Consider the following 20,606-nt stretch of genomic DNA (forward strand, 5'->3'; position numbering starts at 1 on the left):
CTGAAAATATCAGAAATTTCATTGACATATTTATGCTTAAATTATGCCTGATAAGGAAATTATTTTATCATAAGCAGGTCATCAACTCTTCAAATATATTTTTAATATATGAATATATGTATATATGAATATATATACATATATATACATGTATATATATATATATATATATATATATATATATACACACACACACACACATACGTATGAATCCTGTCGCCAAGGAAATAGTTTAATAATCTGTTTATTTGATTGCCAGATAAAAAATTCTGGCTTTAACTAGTTATCTTTGTTTCATAATGACTTTCATTTTTTTCCTTGTTCATTTATTTATTACTTGTCTACTATACACTGCACATTTAGTGTGGAAGGGGAAGCAACAGCCTAAGTGATTATGCAAACCTTAAATATAACTACATGTTTGTGTGTGTTCATATGCTTTTTAAAAGAGCACGTCTGTGACAGGGAGTGACGGATAGCATTGTCAGGGGAAAAATTAAAGAGACACGATGTAATTATCCAAGCTGGAATTAAGCCAATTAATAACCTGTGTGCTAACACTACCCTCAAAGTGCTAAAAATACCATCAGTTGCTTAAATGCCCTGGGTGGCCATAGTCAGCAGTGTTCACCCCATCCAGTCTCAGTGCTGTGCCAGGGCATGTGCCCCCTGGCTTCTAGTCAAGGGCTGCGCCTGAGAGGCACCAACATAGTCCAAGCTCCAGGCCCTCTACAGTGATGGTGATGAGACTTACATTATTCCTAATGACACTTTTAGATACATTTGATTCACTGCTGTTCATTTAACCGACTAGTTCAGGGGACCTACTGGGTGCCAGGCTAGCACTGTTGCTGAGAACACAGGCTTAGGATCATATTGCCTGTGTTTAATCCCAGCGCTGTTTACTGCTCTGTAACTTAGCAAATTCCATGGCCTCACTGTACTTGAGTCTCCTCTGCTATGAAGTGGAGGCACTGGAGTACCTGACTCATAGCATTGCTGTGCAGTAATTCATAATAGAGTGCTGGATCCAAAGCAACTGTCCTAGAATATACCAGCTATCGGCTTTGTTGTGAGCCAGGAGATAGTTCTTGAATTGGGAATACTGAGATTTCCTGGCCTTCAGATGACCTAATACGTTGCAAGTTGAGATTATAGAAATGGGGTTCTAAACTTCATTGATCTCTATTGCCAGCCCTTTCTAATAAAAGCCTCCATCTTTGAACTTAGCTTTCTTGTCTGGTCTTATGTCCTGAACTGTCAGCCTTTGAATAGAAAACACCCAGCACACCCACCGTTCCTAATATTGCTTATTGAGCTTTTCTTAATAACTGCCAGGTAGTTACAGATCTGTATTCATTGCTTCTATTAATCTCTGCCAAATAGAACTGGTCCAGGAACATCACATTTTACAGATGGGAAAACTGAGGCTCAGAGGAAAGCCTCAGTTTATAACATTTCTCGTGAGATGTTATAATGCTCTGTTGCTGTGCAGTTTGTGGCCCTCGTATGTGTTCTGCTGGCAATCATTTGTAAACACCTCCCTTCCCTGCTTTGGGCTTTCCCTGACATATATTTTGAGATCTGCCAGAGGATCAGCCAATGTCAAAATCAGTTCTTTCTATCCATCACCCATAAACTGGCTATGGACCTTGTATTTCTGACTGATCACAGCAGCTATTATTAAAGAGGCCAGTGTGCAAATGAACTAAGTCACTTTGGCTAGGACATCTTTCGGATGCCTTGCTCTTGAGTGAGTTCCAGGTGCCTGACATTTCTTTCGGTTTTCTTCTCTCACCCTAAGTAGAGCCGTCGTTACTGAAGCATGACTGACAGTTTTGCTTTTATACACATCATGATTCTTGTTTTAGGACAAGAGGCTTAATCTCTCCAGTAACATCTGATGGCACTGGTTTTTTATAAGCACCTCCTCCTTTTAAAACATGCACCCTCAATTTTCTGTTGTCAAGAAAGAGCTCTATGCAGAGTGTGATCCTGTGTCCCCAAAAGATAGAATCAAATTCATGAGCAAATAATACAATTGCCCCTTTTACTTTTGGTGGCTTGTTTTCTTTTGAAATATATCAGAAAAGTTGCCCATAGCTAATCTTCCAGGTAGAAAATCTCATTAGTAATTTAAAACTATAATAAACTGAAAGACTCAACCTCTTTCACCCACACTGTGCCCGTATTTTAGAAATGTGTTGTATGAAAAAGCCACATCTTTTTACCTGGTGGCACACAGCAGATGATTTTCACCAAGGAGGTTGTAAACTCTGGGTGAGGTCTTTGCAGATCAATCCACTGATGGTGTTGGCTTGAAAATGTAGCACAAGCTATACCTTGCTCAGACGGGATCCCCATAATGTAACATTTCTCTGCTCTACTCTGAAAATGAACGGAGAACTTCAATCCCTTATGCTTATCATTCAAACTGAACCAAAGGATTATTTCCTCTTGGATATAGATGTTTGGAGGAGGGAGATTTTGCACTAATTCTTTATATGGAGGAATCTTCCTACTTTGGAGGCAAGAGTGATTTTCATATCTGTTGGGCCAGAATATTTAAGGAGTCCTAGCATTCGGTGATATGCAAGACGGCTTTCCAGGCTTCTAGAGCTCTGGGTTCTAGTGTTAACACACTCGTTGCCTTTTTGTGATTTATTGCTCCGAGTTCCTGGGCCTCGGTTTCCTCCCTAGCTGAATTAGGGGTGGGAGAGGCTCGTCTCTAGGTCTTTTCCAGCTTTGTATTCTCTGGGTCTGCAAATCGCCTTCAGTGTCTGCCGTAGTCTGCCTTGGCAGCTCTGTTTGTCACAAAGATTAATCCATCTTAACTGTACCTTGGAGTGCACCCGGGAGAGGAGGATGGATGGATTGTTTTGCACCTATTATTGCATCAGAACTTTTGCCTTTTTAGACAAGATTGTGCCATGCCTAAAATCTGTCTGCCTGTCTGCCCACTGACTTTGTCTGTGCTGATCTCTTGCCATGGTGCCTCTTTTTTGCCAGCATCCATCTCCCTCCAAGATCTAGATTCGGCATCTGACTGTACCTGTCTTGTTCTCTGCAGCATCTGTCTGCTACACTTCTAGACCATCGTTAATAAACTTTCACACATGACACACAAACCCCCAATATGCCGGCACCTGCTTACAAATATCTACGTTTTCTAAAACTAGGGGAGAAAACTGCATTTTTTTTTAAAAAAGACCCCTATCTAGTGCCATTTGTATCTGCACTTTTTGTTTAGTTGTAAGTTTTAATAGTTCCCCTTTGAGGGTTTGTCAGTACGAGCAGTATTGCTTATCAGAACACACCAACAGTCTTTTTGTAATATTCGCTTTCCCCTCTGGTTCAGCCGAGCCTGCTGACAGATCATTCAAATTCAATTGTTTTATGTCTAAGCCGAACAGCTAATTAAAGTAGGGATGATTAACCTGACTGGCAGTGTCGCTCTCCCTCTTGCGCTCTCTCTCCCTCTCCCTTTCTCTCTCTCCCTCCCTCCTGTTCCAATCAGTCTTTTTCTCACACACTCTCTCTCCTCTCGGTGTGTCTCTGTCTCTCCCCTCTCTCTCTCTCTCCCTCTCTCTCTCTCTCCTCCCTCTCTCTTCCTCTCTCTCACAGTCTCTCTCTCCCTCCCTCGTTTGCGCTCTCTCTCTCTCTCTGTCTCTTGCTCTACTGTTTTTTTTCCCTCTCTCTCTCTCTCTCCTAAACGTGGTCTGCTTGCTGATGGCAGAATGGCACTCGGAGATTTGTGCATTGTGTCTGGTTTCCTACGGGCAGGCTGACCCAGTGCCTCCAGGGACTTATCAATAGACCACTCAGAAGAGACACAGACAGGAGAGAGGAGGAGGGGTGGGGGGAGAGAGAGAGAATCAATATCAAGAATAGAAGGAGCTCCGAAGCCATTTTTTTTTTAAAGAAGTATCGGGACTTGGGAGAGGGTGACAAAGAAGGTTTTTCAAAGAGGCAGTGGAGGAGGTTCTAATAAATTTGGAAGGAAACAGTTCCCTGTCTTGGGAAAAGGAGAACTCCTGACTGATTAGCATTCACACCAGGTATGAGATGTTCTACCCCTTATCACTGTGTCGCAACCGAGGTGGAAAGGCTTTTTTTTAAGGAGACTGAGGGAGCATGTATTTTGCTGTGTTTGTTGTTGGGGGGTAAGAGGGGCGGCGTGAGAGGCTGTGGGCATTTGTGTATGGGAGCAGGGAGAATGGAAGCAGTACACGGGGGTGGGAGAGAGTGTGGAGTGTGTTACTGTCTTCCCTGTCTTTGTGCACCCCTGGGGGGTACCCAAGTTCATTTCTAGCAGGTGGATTTAGACAGGAGTTACTTAACGCTTGACCGCCAGTTTTGAAAAAAAAAAAAAGAAAAAGAAAAGAAAGAAAGAAAAAGAAAAAAAAACGCTGCTTCCTATGTCTGCTAAAAGGAAGCTCCAATTTCTCCTCTCTCTCTCTCTCTCTCTCTCTCTCTCTCTCTCTCTCTCTCTCTCTCTCTCTCTCTCTCTCTCTCTCTCTCCCCTTCTCCCTCTCTGTCTCTCCCTCTCCCCCATCCGTCTTCCCCTCTCTCTTCTTTTTTTCCTCTTCTAACCAGACAGCGGGAGGGTTCCTGGCTCCCAGCCAGCCCAAAAGCCTCTAAGTGTTTTGCACTTGTTTCAGGGAGTAGCTGCCCGGGGATTTTTCAGCATTTTCACTGGAGAACAAAGAGTTCTTTACAAAGGGAAGGGGGGGCTTAATGTCTGATATATGTTTTTCTATTTTTATTAGTTTTTTTGCCTAAAAAAGAAAGAGTCAGGAACAGAACATTACTCTATAAAAACACAAAGACATTCAAAAGAAAGCTAGTTATCTTTTCTCTCCATCACCCCTACATATATACATGAAAAATTAAAAGGAATGACTAATTAAGTTGGCTGTGTTGCTCTTTTCTCCTCCTCTAGTCTTTCTAAATTCAACTGCTCCTCTGCCCGCTTTGCTGTTCTTTCCCTACTCACTGCAAAAGTTGCTCAGGGTGCATCTTCCCTTAGCATGTCTGTTCCATTTTTGTGTCCCTGAAATCTTGTGGAAGAAAGAATGAGAGTCCATCAAATAATTGATTTAGGGGCAAGAACATCCTCTACTTTTGCCACTTTTTTGGGTAAAAAGTTAATTATGGAATTGGAGCTCCCAAAATACCAGTGGGGTACATCAGCTCATTTGATCTCCCAAGTTTTTGCATCCATCTGTGTAAAGGGCATCTCTGTGTCACTTGTCAGTTATAAAGGAGAGGTAGTAAGGGAGTAGGTGTTTATATTTTGTTTCTATGATATAAATTACCAAACTCCCAGAGACATTACTTGTCCCATCTATGATATATTAGTTCAAGCAAAATGTAGTCTAGACGGAGGTTTTCTCAACAATTCTGATTGCCATGTAGCTTTGTATTCTGTTTGATGTTTTGCCTATGCGTATGTATTTCCACTATGAATTTGTGTTTGTAGTAAACATTCTAGAATGCTTATCACTTTCAAATTAATCCTCTAACAAAAGAAAAGAGAAATCAGGACGGGAACTGTATGAGCAAAGTATAGTAAACAGTTTATCTTTTAATACATGCTGTACATTTTATATTTTTATACTAATATCCTTAACTTATAATCCCAGGGAAATGCTTTCTTTCTGAAAGTTCTGCTCTTAATGTGTTTATATTTTGAGTGTCGTTTGGTAATCATTTGAGGTACATAATGGACACTAAACTGAGCAGAGGGGAAATAGCTACAAGCGCCACCACAAAACCCTGAAAATGCAGACTAGGCTGAGCACCTAAGTGTGGCTCAGAGGGAAACAACTACAACAGTTGTCCACGAGTCAGAAACTCTCTCCTCCTCTTCCTCCCATTTATGGAAAAATAAAACTCATTCATTATCCCTGGGGCCGGACACTATAAGAAAAACTAGAGGTACATATATTTTCCCATGTGTATGAACTGTACGTCTATCTGTGTTTCTAAAGGGCACAGTGCTTATGGGGCAGAGGGCAACGCCTCACTAGTCAGCCCTCCTGGCTGGGAGGGCTGAATGCCTTGTGTTTGAAGTAACTTGATAACAAGGGGTCTTTTCGGGAACCCGTCTATGTGTGTGCTCCTTCAGTAATGACCCTCAAATTAAGCCTGGCACTGGGTGGCCAAGCTAGTACTTGACCTCATGGGAAGATACTAGAAGTAAGGGAAGTCTGGGCAAATCCAAAATTTCTAGGGCCGGTCACTTGTCACAGTTGCATGTTTTCTTGCGGGAAATTCTTGAATTCCACTCAAAAGTCTATATTTTTGTAGAATTTGTAAACGATCCTAAAATGAAAGTCACTCACCAAAAATAAAAGAAACTAAGTCTTTAAAAAGTTTTAGCTTAAAGGCAAGAGGCTTGGGGATTTTTTTCTGCCCTTGCTCCCCACCCCAGCCCCCACACATACTTTGCTTGGTTTCTTTTTCTTTTCTTCTCTTTTTTTCCCCTCTCCTGAATCCTTTTGTTACTGCAGCTGTTGTACCTGCATATTTGGTTTGTGTGTGTGAGTGTCCTCTCCTCACCCTTCATCTCTCTCCCTGTCTGCTGTTTGGGGTGGCCAGAGGATTTTCTGAGAGGGACAGAGGGAGGACTGGAAGAGGAAGAGGCTGTTGCTGAATGCAGCAGTACCCCCCCCCCCAAGTCAGGCAGCCCCGTCAGCTAGCTGTGCTGGGAGAGTACAGTGAGAGGTGATAGCTGTCATTCTGGGATTCTTCGTAGGTCTGACCTGAGAGTAACACACTCAACAGTCGAGGAGAAAGGGGAACATAGAGGAGGAAGAAAGAAACGCTCTTTGAGCTGGAATACACTGGCCCTTTCTTCCTGGAGGCAATCCGCTCTGGTTCTTGGCGACGTGTCCTGCACTATCAGATATCATATGACTTTTTATTTAGATTTCTTTTTGGAGAATGGCCTGTTAGGACTCTGTTTGTTTTCTTTTATTTAATTTCCTTCTCCCTTCACCCGCTAGTTTTGTGTATCTGTGTGTCAGAGTGTGTGCACGCATGCATATGTGTGTGCAGTTTTTATCTTTGTTTTTGTTCTGTTGATCGGATGCTTTATTTAAGGACAAAGCTTTAATTATTTCAGTATAGTGGTTTAATCATTTGCCAAAAAGAAACCTCATTCCAGGCTTTTGGGGGCTTGGGGTCCATTTTTAAACACATCCATTAACCCAGGAGGCTGCAGCTCCTGATGCCTGCTGGTCAGACCTTGGCCCACTCCCCCACCCTCACTTACCCCTCCTCCTCAGCAGCGTGCACAGCAGCGTGAGGTAGGAAACACCTGTGCGGAGTTGTGAGGGAAATAAAAGTAGAGGCAACTTCTTCAAATCTGGGCTCCTGCTTTCACTTTAATAAACTTTTTTTTCCGATCTTTGATTTTTTTTTTCTTTTCTTTTTGGCACCCTCTGTTGAGCTTGAAAACATCAGAGATAGTTAAGGATATGTCCGTGGCGCTTTTGTGAGGCCAGCTGAGCACCACTGGAAAGTGGAGCAGGAGTTGCAATCTATTCAGAGACTTAAGATTAAGTAAGAGATTTAAATAAGGTCTTTGAGATCTGTGCGCTGCTCGGTCAGGGTTTGGTGATAGGTGGTAGATGGGGTATTTAGGGTATTCAAGGCAGGGAGAGAGAAAATCCCAAACTGGAGAAAGACGAGCAGTTTTGCTGCAATTAGTACTTTTAAAACCTTAACTCAATCGAATTTTTATTTTATGTATCTCAAAATTTAGCTGACCAATATGTGATCAGCTATCTTTCCATGCTTGCTGTGCAATTATACTGACAATTCTTGCTGAATTTACCCTATAATTTCATGTATTTTTTTAGTTTTGGAGAGTTCAGATTTTAGTTAGAAAAAAAAAAAGCATAACTTCTCTCGATATGCCTAAAGTGGTCTATACATTATTCTTGCCATACTGAACATACTAGATTCTGATTGTATGTGTATGTTTTTGTGTTACAACACACAAGACTGCCTTAAAGACTCAGGTGACCGCTACATCCTTCAGACCTGTAGATTTTAGCTTCTTGTTACTTGTTCTGAAATTATTTTTCATGGACCTTTAATGTGCAATGTCTTTTTTTTTTATAACCAATTGTGAGTTTTGTTGAAACTTGAAGAGAAATTTATTCCACCCCTTTAAGAGTACCCAAAAGGGAAGGGAGAACTATTCTCTTTCAGCTCAAAAAAAAAATTTTTTTTAGAAACCTTTTTCCCCCAACGGAAAACTCCAAAACAGCTCTGTCTCAGAACGTTAAACTTGGCATGGGTAAGAAATGTGAGTTTTGCTTTGTTTGAGGAAATTTGTTTTCGAGACAACAATGTTATAAATATTTTTAAATTGCCTGCTGAGCATGCGCTGTCTCTGACTTTATTCATAGTTTTAAATACACACCAATGCAATCTTCTGAATGGCCACAGGTAAGGCTGTCGGTTTGTGGGATTCTTCTCTGAGGCACCTTCAGTGAGTCTCCTCAGTTTTCCAGAAGGGAAAGGGGCAGGAGCTGAGCTCAGACCTGGATACCCTTCTAACTATCCTAGAGAAAAAGTGAATTGCCCTCTAAGGCTTGCACACTGTACTTAGGGTAAGTACTATTCAACTTTTCTTTCCTGTATGAGTTGCCTGCCTTAACTTTCTGGCTTATTACTAGCAGAGTAAATGGGGAAATTTTTTAACTCAAGGAGGAATTTGCCTGAAACAGAAGATTTGCAGATTTAAGGGCATCTATTGTGCATAAATTTAGGGATCCGCGAATTTGCCAGTAAAATGCTAGCAGCTCAGTGCTTACAGAGCAAAGATGTGCTAGTCTGAACATGTCTGAGCTCATCTGGAATCGAAAGCTAAATCTAGGTGGGCCTGTTATAATACCCGAAAAGGAACACATGTGTCTTTTGTACAGGCTTTTTTTTTTTTTTTTTTTTTTTAAAGCCAGCCTTCCAAAGGCAAGTGACAAAAGAATTGGACTGGCCTCTTGCTCAGTTGGTCCTGTACTTTCCTCCTGCAGATACACACCCAGGTGCTCTTGCTGGTTCAGTGTGTTGTCATAGCTGCTGAGGAACAGTCTCTCCAGTCAGTAGTGGAAACACTTCCCACTTCCAGAAAGCTTTATCTCCACTCTCGATGTGATGTTGTCTCATGTAGGCATCTTCTGAGGTCTGCACTGTTGTTCGTAAGCTTCACAGTTCTCATTGCTCCTGCTCGAGTGCAGTTCGTCATTAGCTCTCTGTTATAGTCATGGTAGAGATTTGGTTTTCATTTTGGGAGGCCTTTTTAACTATTCAAACAAGTTACCCTCGAGGATGAAATTTCTCATACTTGTGACTCGGAAGTGAACTTGTCTTGAAAAGATTTGTAAAACAAATCTAATTAGCTGTTTGGATTTTGTTGTTGTTTTGTTTTGTTTTGTTTTTGTATTTTAAGTTCATGAATTTTAAACATTATAATAAATGTGACTGATCGGTTTTTAACAGAATATATTTTGCTATGCAGTGATTTTCTAATTCTGTCTTCTTTGTGTGCTTTAAGATCAAATTTGAAAATTCAGCGTGTTAAAAAAGAAATATTAAGAAGCCTATAGGTAGCCTATTGATATTTGCAATACCCACTTTGAAGTAATTCAGAGTTTTAACTTTCTTTCAACCTACTACCTTTTATTGCCAATCGGTATAACTTTATGCAGGTGTGTGTGTGTGTGTGTCTGTGTGTGTCTGTATATAGTTATAGATAAACATATTAATGCATACTTACATATACAATAAAAGATACACAAAGACACTTAATATTTATGTTAATTATATTTTTATATAAAAGAAAAAGAATCCGCGAACTTTTATCATTTTTCTGTAATTTTAAAATCCTATAAACTGTTAGTTCTGATTATTATATGTTTATAAACATATATTTATATCCTTATAAGTTACCTTAATTTATATTTCATAGGTTTTACACACTCCTCCATTTTATGCAGATATATTAATGTTGAAGTTTATTCAAATACCACTTGCTGTGTTCCGTATCTGTTAGTGTGTTAACAAGTGGTTTGGTTTTTTGTTTGTTTTTTTCTTTAATTTTGATTTATTCTTCTCTAAGCTAGACAGAGTATATGTTTCTCTATGTCACTGATATTCTGAGAAAGAAACTTGTAAAACTGTGATCTCCTGGAAAGCTTTCAAGTGAACAGGACATCTATATGCTCTTTAGCTTGCTTCTCCTGGATCCATTTGTCCATGCTGTGCCATCAGCAACCCTGAGAAAAACGGCGCTAGTAAGGATGGCACAATGAGTTTTCTGATCATAGACCTAGGAAGGACCAAAGAAAATTGTGGCATATGGAGGAACATGCCAAGACCTTCTCCAATAAAATCAGCTGCTTTATGCTGGTGGGTTGGATTTTTTGTTGTTGTTGGTTTTTGGGAGGTTTTTTTTTTTTTTTTGGTTTTTTTTTTTTTTTTATTTCCTTTGAATTTTTGTTTGTGACTTTTTTGGCTTGCTGGAGCATTTCCCTATAATCTTAGGAAGCCACAGCAAATTTTCAATGCCACAGCAACACTGTGCAGCCAAGGAGGGGCCCAGAGAGCTGATCCTGGGGGCTGGAGCCTTTCAGCAATCATACAAGGTAGGGGGTAAGGAAGCTATCCTTTTCTCTGAATTTTCCTGGTTTATTCAGTCTGCCAGGGACAGGGATTTTCTTCGCGTATCTTTCCTTCACTTACTTGAGGCTCTCCCTTCAATGCCAATGGCTTTCTATTGCTTCTGAGAGATGGTTCACATGGCAGAGCACCCGCTTCTGTTCTATATTGAAACATGGAAAGCTTTGAAAACTGGGAAGGACAAAGGAAAGGGGTCTTAGGGCATCTGGGAAATATCAAAAAGAGCATTAGGCTCACAGCTAGTTTTTGCCGGTCATGTCTGTAACTTCTCTGTTCTCTACAGGGCTTCTCAGTGTTAGAGTACTGAAGGGGATAACTCTAGGGTGCCAGCGAGGATCTAACTGATTCAGTAGATGGAGCTCTTCGCCCTAAGTCTGGATTTAAATTAAAGTCCCACTGCAGTTGCTGGGACTCTCTGTATTAAGGTGTGTCATGATACACACATAAAACCAAAGCTTGTGTAGCTGCAGGAAGAGATTTCCTGGCACTTTTTAAAGGCATGAAGCATGTGTTCCGAAACACAAAACTGCAGGGGAGCAGTAAAGATAGATAGGGTAGGAAGTGAAGTTTACCTATCTAAACTTCTCCCTGTGGGTTTGAATACTCCTAAGTGTGAAGTAAAACCCAGTTACCATACAAGGGACTGGTACTTTATAGACTGGTACTCCAAACCTAGAAAAACAGATAATGTGTACAGGTTTGGCTGTGTTTGTGACAAGCCTTTCAAGCTGTTTGAACTGTACGGCTCTCCTTTTATTTGACTCCGAAAAGGAATCTTAATGCTGAAATGCAGTTGTTTCATCTAGTTAGTCTAGAGAATCTGACGAATTGTGACAGTACTGTGGACAGCACAGCAGATTTGTAAGGTGCCTTTATAGGAGCAGAAATACCCAACAGTGACCGAAAATGGATCTCTAGTGTCTGCTGTAATATAGAAAAAAACCCACTTATTTATCAATTTTTAAATTAATCAAAATGAGTAATTGCCATAGCATTCTTGTCACTTTGTATTATCTTCAGTACCAATACTAAGTTTGATCATTGTCCCTCCTTGGTGCCAGGAAGGAAGGTAGATGTATGCAAGATGGAATAAATTATCTTCCTTGATCTAATGTCTTCTCACAGATTAGAGGTGTTATTGAGAATCTCTTGTTAAATCTTGATAAGATCATTTGGCCAAAACAGAACTGGCAATGGCCTTACTACCAAAATAAAAAGCATTTTTAAGGCCTTGGATTTCCTTTGCACACCACGTGTCTGAGTTTGATACAGTCCAGGAAAATAGAGAGGATGAGAGAAAATTATTCCTAAGCAGCCGCCGTAGGCCAAACACTGAAACAGTGCCAGCCCGGACCAATCAGGGGGGCTTCTTAGGAGATGTGTGCTTTGCTGAGCTCTTCTGTGAAGAGAAGAGGGAGGAAGCCCTTGAAACTGCATTAGGATGAATGAGTCTTCACTAATTTCAGCAAAGTCCATGGCAGTGAATTTGATAACTTCTTCCTTCTGTAGACATCTGAGGTTCCCAGGCCAGCAGAGACTCCCTTGTCATCGCACTGACACATCTTTTGAACAAAAGTATCTTTCTGAGTTTAAACAAGTGAAAAACTTCTCATAGAGAGCAAAGAGTAAAATTAATGGAAACTCAAAATCAATTCCAACCCCATTTCTGGCATGATGAGAGTAACATTTGTGCTGTGTTTAAAGCAGTTTAACACAAGAAAATGATAAAGTGATCAATATACTTAAAGCCAAAATTAACCAGGAGAGAACAATCTGCAATCCGTTCCCAGCCCGAAACTCTACACTTTAGATTAAACACGAAATAAATGAGTATATATTTTACAGAGTGGTACTATAAGCCTTATAACATAAACAGCAATGCTGAGATGCCAGCTAGCCAGTGTATTATTTAAGCTATGTTTTCAGAGCTTGGGATAAACATTTCTGGAGCTAAAGAATTGTGCATTTATTTATCCGCATGCACATACTATGACCATAAAAAGAACAAAAGTTAAAAGGTATGTGCATTGTCAGTAGAGTACATTGCCACTCTACAGCCTTCATACTATAAAAGAAAACAACAACAACAACAAAAACCAGGCTCTAAGTAAAGCAAAAGAGTGTTTTAGGCTACGTCAGCAAGTCAATGAATGGTCAGTGTGGATCAGATTTAATTTTTTTTAAATACTTAAATGCTTTTTAATTCATTAAAGTCAATAAATATATAGGTGCATATTGTACATATTTTATATCTATTATTTTAATAAATTAATCTGAAGGACTAAGTTAACAATAAATTCTGAACCTGTGGATTCAAGATCAATGAAATGCCACTATCTGGATTTATAAAATTCTTGCTAGTCTTCAGATTTTGTTCCCAATTAGCAATCTTTTATTACTGTATCAGAGTCATTTGGCTGACAGGTTATTTATTGATCATGTAAAATGACACATGTAGTTGAAACTTAGCTGACGAAATAAAGACAACTACGTGCAAACACGTTTACTATGTTGACTAAGGTGCAGTAGGAATGATGATGATTCTAACAAGCACCATGACGAATGTAACTACAGTGAAGCATGGGTGATTACATCCATCAGACTGAACTCCATGAGCAAGGTCAAGAGGGAGACGGGAGCTGGGACGAAGTGGGGACTAATCATTACTTATTGCAGACGTTTGAAGCTTGGGGCCGGGTACAGAATTAATAGATATGGAAAAGAAGAGTCAATCAATTTCAAAGATGGGTAAAGAGGCAGTATTTTTCCTATAGGGTGTAATCAAGGACAGAATTCAGCTCTTCCAGGGAATTACAGTAACATCGTAAGCGTTGGTTGACCAGTGTGATAATGGTTGTAAAGAGCTGTTGTGCACATCTGCTTAAACAGTGCAACTGCTAGAACAGGTTGTTGTGCTTTAAATATCCACAAAGCAAATGTCAGCATCATAGACTCAGAATCATTGTATCTCAAAGAATGGAGAAACCCAAGGTATCTCAGTGAAAGAATGTTGGAAAGATGTAAGACCATGTAAATTTAATACCTATGTGTATGTGCATGTGTATGTACACATATGTGTGTGTGGTTTGTATTTGGAAAACAGAATTGCAACCGGAAATCTTAAGACAGAGGAAGTGGAGCTGCATTGATTTATCTGGACCGGGGCTGCTATACCCTGGTTCCTGGGAAGCATAGGTTCTAAAGAGGGAAGAGCTGCAGGTTCCACGGAGAAGCTAACAGAGTGATTGTATCTGGAATTAAACCATTAACTATTCCAATCAGAAAACTTACACAGGGCACAATGGAAGATTGTTCTCAGAATGAGAAAGGTAAAAGTGAGATGTGAAGGGAAGTTCCCTGACCACTGTGCCCTCCTGCCCCAGATGAACCTGCAGAGCTAGACAGGGCCAGTACTCCAGGTGTAAGTGAAGAGGAGAGCAAAGGCACATAGCCTTCGGCTTCCTGACTTGGGACCAATAACCTCCCCATAAATGTGGCAGGGGCAGAGGTACCCTCTGTCTTCTGGAAGATATTAAAAAGTACCAGGCATATCCTAGGGGCTCACTGAAGTTTACACTACTCCCCTGATCCCACCAAAAACAAGAAAAGAAGAAGGCGGGGAGGAAAGAACTTTGTAGTCACAACTTTCTTTTCAAAAGAAGTCAATCTTCCTCCCTAGGATTCTGCTGTGCACCTCATGCATTTGCCTCCCAGACTCTCTAACCAGGCAGTGCTGACGCACCGAGCTGATGCCCAGTACAGGCTGGGCTCTCCTTATCTCCTCAGCATTCCCCACCTCTTCTCATCTCTTTCTCCAAAGAGTCGCAGACAGGAACTCCTCCTTCCTTAATGTCTATGGTACTTTGTATATTTTAGTGACTCTTGACATATTCTATTTCATAGACTAGTTGCTGGTTTTTGTGTAAAGTAAAAAACGATTCTGTATAATTTGGGGTAATGTATATACTTTTATTGGGCCTCATTTTCCATCTTTGTAAACAGGAAGATAGTGGCAGCTTGCTTGGGTAGTATAACGAGCCTAGGAAATGTCATCTATAATGTGTCTAGCACACAGTTACCACTCAATATCAGTTTCATTACTACTGTAACTAATACTCTCCCACTTCTAGGGTTTTCCCTACTAATATAATCCTTAAAGCCATAAATTAGTTTGTTATCTCATTGATCAGTGTACACTATGATTTTTACATAATAGGATCTGGATAAAAGTGTATAGACTCTCCTTCTACAAGCCTATATTCCATCTGTTCTTCCCTCCCTACCCTAAATTTTCTCAGGAGCTTTAGCCAGTGGTGGTCATGGCCAGTACCAGCTCCAAGTACACCGTAAAAGGTGTCAGTGTTATCTCTGTGGACTTTCAGCGCCATGTTATGTTTCGGGTTCCCCATAGACCTTCAGCCACTAGCAGTGGCTCTTTGTAGCATCTCCACAGTGTCTGCTTGTATTCCTGGTTATGTGATTAATGAGCTTGTTATAGCTCTGTCTGTGGCTTGAACTAGAAACTTGCACGTTGGAGAGCAGGTCAAGATCTCAAATTTCATTTTGCTTGCATCTGTTATAAGCCAATTGTGTATTCATTACATTTATAGATTCCCTCTTCAGCCATATATTTTCATGGCCGTTGAGAACACCTGACTCTATACTGAATGTTCCTAGATTTTACTTTGGAGACCTGAAAATATAGCAATGAGGCTTGGTGATGGCTAGCTATCATCTTTGACATTTTCTTCTCTTAATCGTGTAATCTCAGCTAAATTTGAAGAGGAGACAAGAAAGGAAGTTTTAATTGTCCAGAGTATGGCATTGTAATTCTTGATTAATGAGATTTATGGTCATTATAGTTTTTGTACACATTGCTGTTTTTCCAAAGATGTAATCACATATTGTGCAAGGGGAAAAACTACTAAAACTATGGAAATGATTTTTTAATTGAAGCATATAAAGACAGAGATAGAACTAACATTAAATGCAAGGGTTCAGCTGTAGGCAGGGTAGCACACAAGGGAAAGTGGGTGCGTTTGGATGTTGATCCTTCCAAGTGTTGGTGAGAAAATGAAGTAGACAATGTGGTCATGCAAAGGATAGACTGGCATCGTGGCATTCTCAAGCCAGGAAGAAAGCTGCCTTTAAATCTGCCAGCATTCCACTTATGTGACTGGTATTAGTGAGGAAAACAAGGCCACATTTTGGAGAGCTGGTAATTCAATGAAGGATTCCAACTTTGCCGGAGTAATAGTGTTGGCATCAAAAGAAAAAAGTTTTGCAGACTTTTGTGTGTGTACTGCTGTTACTGGTGTTCCTGGTGGGTGGCTGAATCATCCTGATGGCATTCAACAGGAACCAGCTGCTGAGAATATGAAAATGCATGCATTTAGTCCTCTAGAGAGACAGGAGCATCTGCAAAGTCCTCCCTCCCGTCCTGATAGTGCACATAATCCCAAGGAGCGCTCTCTAGTAGTTTTAACTCTATTCATTTATCCATCTTCTCTTCCTCCCTTTCATGGGAACCCCGAGTCCAGATAATACAGTTATCTGGAGTATTTGAGTCCCAAATCTACACCAGGTTGCCGAGTCAAACAGTGAACACTTGGCCAAGAACTCAGGCTTTGCCTTGAATTCCAAGCTCAAGGGGAGAAAGTGGCACTCCCCTCTCTGGGACTGCCTGGCTTAGGCAGTCACACTCAGGTTCCTGCCTGCACAGAGACACCAACTCCTCCCGTCCCATACCCTGGCCAGAATTTTGAATTCTGGACAGGCTTTTGAATTTTCCTGTCTACGTATAAAACCTGTGGATCCTCTGCTGTTCTTGTGCGTTGATTGTATTCTTTTCTTTTGTAATTATTGGTGGATTTTAGCTTAAGTTTTGGTTTTGGTTTTGATTTTGGTTTTGGTTTTAGGCTAGCATCCACACCTGAGGAAAATGCAAGTGCAAAGAGATCTGCACTCCAGAACCCGCCCAGTCTTCCCATCTCTAATATTTATGAATAATGTATTGAACTGATAGAAAAAATGTTGAATATGTTCATTATGAATTATATTCATCAGTGTGTTGCCTGGAATATAAAAGAGCAAAGCAGTTGCAGTGTTACTACTTCCTTACAATATATGCACTGGTACAACAGAGCTCTGTGTCCGTTCCTAGTCCACTGTGTGCCATCCCCAAAAGTGCACGCTGCATATCTGTGCAGTAACTGAAGAGGAGGACCTGATGGGATGACAGACAGCAGAGGTTCAACGGCATTCAGAGTAGGCTCAGGCTCCTACACGGAAGCAGCCATGGAGAGGGATTGATGGTGCAGTGGCCTTTGAAAGGAGTCACGTTCACACAGCAGACATTACTCAAATGTGTCAGGTGCAGAGAATGTCACCGGTCCTACCATCAAAAAAGAGATTCACAATCTTGATCCTGATATTTTTTCCAGATTAATACAAATAACTAATTTGTTGCCATTTGAAAGTAAACAAGAATGAAAGAAAATTCATAATTAAATATTTATAAGGAATAGCTTCAAAAATTCATTTTATGCTTTTTCTTTATGGTTTTCCTTCATTATTTCATTATGTTTAGGATTTGTTGGGTTTGGGGTTTTTGGATTTTGAGGGTTTTTTTTTTAAACTGTATTTCCTAGGCACTCACTAGATGTCATGAGTACACACTAACCAGAAACATGACAACAGGAGAGAAATTTGGGTGTTTTTTAGTTAGACAAATAATCAACAGAAGAGGCATCAGAGTTAATATAATTTTAAAATAGTCTATTTCTACCCTCATGAGAGTAGAGGCAAGATAGATCATGCAAGGTCAGGGACTAATTGGGCACAGCCCAGTTGAGGACATTTCCGAGTTAAAACAGTTTGGTGGAAAGGTAGGACACAAGCTCTGGCCTTTCTTGGGCTCTCAGGAGAACAGAGGGTATTGATGAGCACAGACTGCCTCAGAGAAGCCTCTGCCTCCTCTTTTCTCAACTCAGATCCCAGATGCTCAGAGTCCAATGCATCGTTAGAACCTATATCAACGTTACAGAGATCACACAGCAAACAACATATCCCAGCGTTATTTACACTTACACATTTTAGAGATGTTCTTTCTCTCCTATGATCTCTTCAAAGGCTAAAATTCATAATACCTCATTAAAAAACATGCATACACTTCAAAACAAACACAATAACAAGTAATAATAAGATAAATAAATAAATAAAATAATAATAATAATAAAATAGTTTATAAAAGCACAAAGAGAGAGAAAGAAAGAGGGATGGGAAAAGCATGCTTGCAGAAAATTTATCCTGTCCAACACTTACATCCAGTCAGGAGAAACAATAGCAGTATGACAAAGGAGACAGTGTGATCTCCTGCGCTTCCTGACCATGTCAAACAAATAGAAAGCCATCTATCCCCTCTGCTTCACAGCAGGACTGCTAAAGCTGGTGGTACACACATATAGAAATGTACATATTACAGCTTTCTGTTTATAGCAGAGGAGAATCCTTTTAAAATAAACAACTCAGGGTTTTGAGTATATTTGTTATGAAGGTCAGATACTTTTTTATATAAATTCTAAGACCTTCACTGCTAATTACCAATAGTTAAAATACTTGAAAATGATGAGTGAGCCGCTAACACCTCAACAAAACAGGTTTTTAAAAGTAGGGGGTCAGTATAGAGATCCAAACATATCTCTTAACTGAAGAATCATAATGTCCTTAATGAACATACTACAAACTCATTTAGGCAAAATAAAAGATAAGCTTTGCCAACAGATAGCTTTGAAAATGCTAAACCCTGGATATGGCCGTTGATTTGACACCAAAGTATAAATGGCTATAGGAGAAGGCTAGTTGTGATATGTTATACCGCAGGCATGGTATGACTTATGCCTTCCTGACCTCTCAGCAGCTGTGATTACCCACAAAAGACCTGCACAAGGCTAGGACTGTTAACTTTACATCATGGAGGGGAGGAGAAATTCATAATGCTGCCCTTCTCCCCAGGGATTGATGGACAGGTGACAGTTCTATGCACCCCATCCCTAGACAGTCATGAGTTGTTGGGAACTAGGCATTTTCTTCAGTGAGATAGCCACTTTAAAGTTGCCTTGTGCTTCTGTAAGTAAACCCGATTAGGCATATCCACGTACCAGGGATTGAGTGAGATATGTGCTTTGGTTTGTCATTGGTGCCCTATCTGAGGTGAATAGACATTTGATCATCTCCCCCAGGAAAAGTTCAGATAACATGTTTTAGAAAATGAGACAAAGGCAGATATACAAAGAACAAGGGTAGTCATCAGTGCCTACCAACATCTGTCCAAGCCATGGGACTGTCTCAACAACAATCAGGCTCAGTGTATAGAAGGCCCCTAAGATGGCTGAGAACGAGGCCATGGTCATCATACTCTGTACTGCAATTATTCTTTTGATTGTTGTGGCTCTTTAATGTCTCTTTTTCCCATTCAGCCCTGGCTGTAATGGTAATGACGTGAGGAGGGCAGGTGAAGATAAATAAATGTGATCTTTCATATGACTGCTACCCTCTAATGGCATGTCCTCCAGCCTCTTCCAAGCATCTGGGAAAGAGAAACTGACTTCCATGGAGAATGAAGTCATAGCTCCAGCTTAGCCTAAGCAGAGGAGAGTGGAGGAGGACTAAGCATACCGTTAGTGAAACAAGTGAGTTTCTGCTGGGCTGGAACCAAGGTCTCCTATTTCCTCTATTTTTCCAAACTGAAAAGAGGTACTGTGGGGACTCACCTGTACTTCTGAACCCGTATGCACATGCCTAAGACCTGATCTAGGTAAGGCCAGGCAGAAAGAAATCAGGACATGCTTGCATCCAAGAAACCCAGCTCCTTTGTAATAACTTCTGCCTGTTTTGGTTTGTGTTTTGACAAGCGTGCTTCAGTTCCCAGTCATTGATGCCCTGCACATCCTCAGATCATGACAAAGTAGGGATCAGTGGGTACAACAAAAACAGCAGAGCCCAGTGCATTCTGGGCCATATCAGACACTCCAACTGGGTCATCACCCTAAGAAAGCAAAGTCAACCTCGAGCTGTGAGAGCCGAGGGTATGGCTCCAGGTTTGAATCTTGGTGACAATGGGACAAGAAGGCTCGGCTACAGAATGGTAACAAGCCAGGGCTGGCTCCATGAGTGCCCAGCATGTGTTCCTGCACAAAGCCCTAGCTTGGAAGGGCCCCATGCTCAATGTAAAGCTTCACTGTGGCTATCTCGAGATTCTTAATCATTTCTAATAAAAGGCCACACAGTTCTGTACTTAGCCCTAATAACTACAAATTATGTAGTAGGTCCTGCCTGCCTGGAATTTACCGTCCTCTGGCATGCCAACTGAAGGCATCAGTCTCATGTCTTCTGTTAGTGAAAATGATCCTCTTTTGATTCCTCAGACGCTCATTCCCCTGTTAAACTCTTTGAAGATTCCTCTCCAAGTTAGGTGGCTCAAAGAACCCATCTCCCTTCCTCCCTCCAAATACCTCAAGATGATCATGATCAAGGTGATCTTTCGTATTTTATAATCAAAAACTCTGTAGCTGTCTTAGCCACCTTGTTTGTTTTGTTTGTTTTGAGATTTGATGTGTTTGGCTGATTGTTTTACTAAAGGCTAACACCGGGAGAAATAGTTATATCATGTAGTAAAGTGTTTGCTGTGCACTGCTATCGAAATAGGCATTGGCCGTCAGACTGGAGAACGGCATCTAGCATTTTGATTGTCTTACCTGCGGTGTTTCTTAGCTGTCATGTAATCAAATACATCAGTCTAATGAAAACAAGTTGATCTTCTAGTCCTGACCTTGGTCTTCAGCCCTCCACCTCCATGCCACTGCTGGTTGTATGTCCTCTGCCACCCTTGTCATCCTGTCTCTCACCAGTTATTA

At 40.7% G+C, this 20,606-nt stretch overlaps 1 protein-coding gene across 52 annotated transcripts in view; it reads left to right on the forward strand.

The window, feature by feature from the left end:
- Zbtb20 (zinc finger and BTB domain containing 20) overlaps nt 1–20,606 on the forward strand; it is a 758,704-nt gene that overhangs the window by 624,007 nt on the left and 114,091 nt on the right. For 3 of the 52 annotated variants that reach the window (XM_006522416.4, XM_006522411.4, XM_006522424.4), the window contains exon 1: nt 3,637–4,058. The exons of 47 other annotated variants lie outside the window; for them this stretch is intronic. The gene's annotated coding sequence lies outside the window, so the exon portion shown is untranslated. Of the gene's footprint in view, nt 1–194; nt 4,059–8,463; nt 8,628–20,606 lie in introns of those variants that run through there. 2 more of the 52 variants (XM_030249205.1, XM_006522418.4) reach the window with 2 other exon arrangements.

Source organism: Mus musculus, chromosome 16 (assembly GCF_000001635.26).
Source record: "Mus musculus strain C57BL/6J chromosome 16, GRCm38.p6 C57BL/6J".
Taxonomy (NCBI): domain Eukaryota; kingdom Metazoa; phylum Chordata; class Mammalia; order Rodentia; family Muridae; genus Mus; species Mus musculus.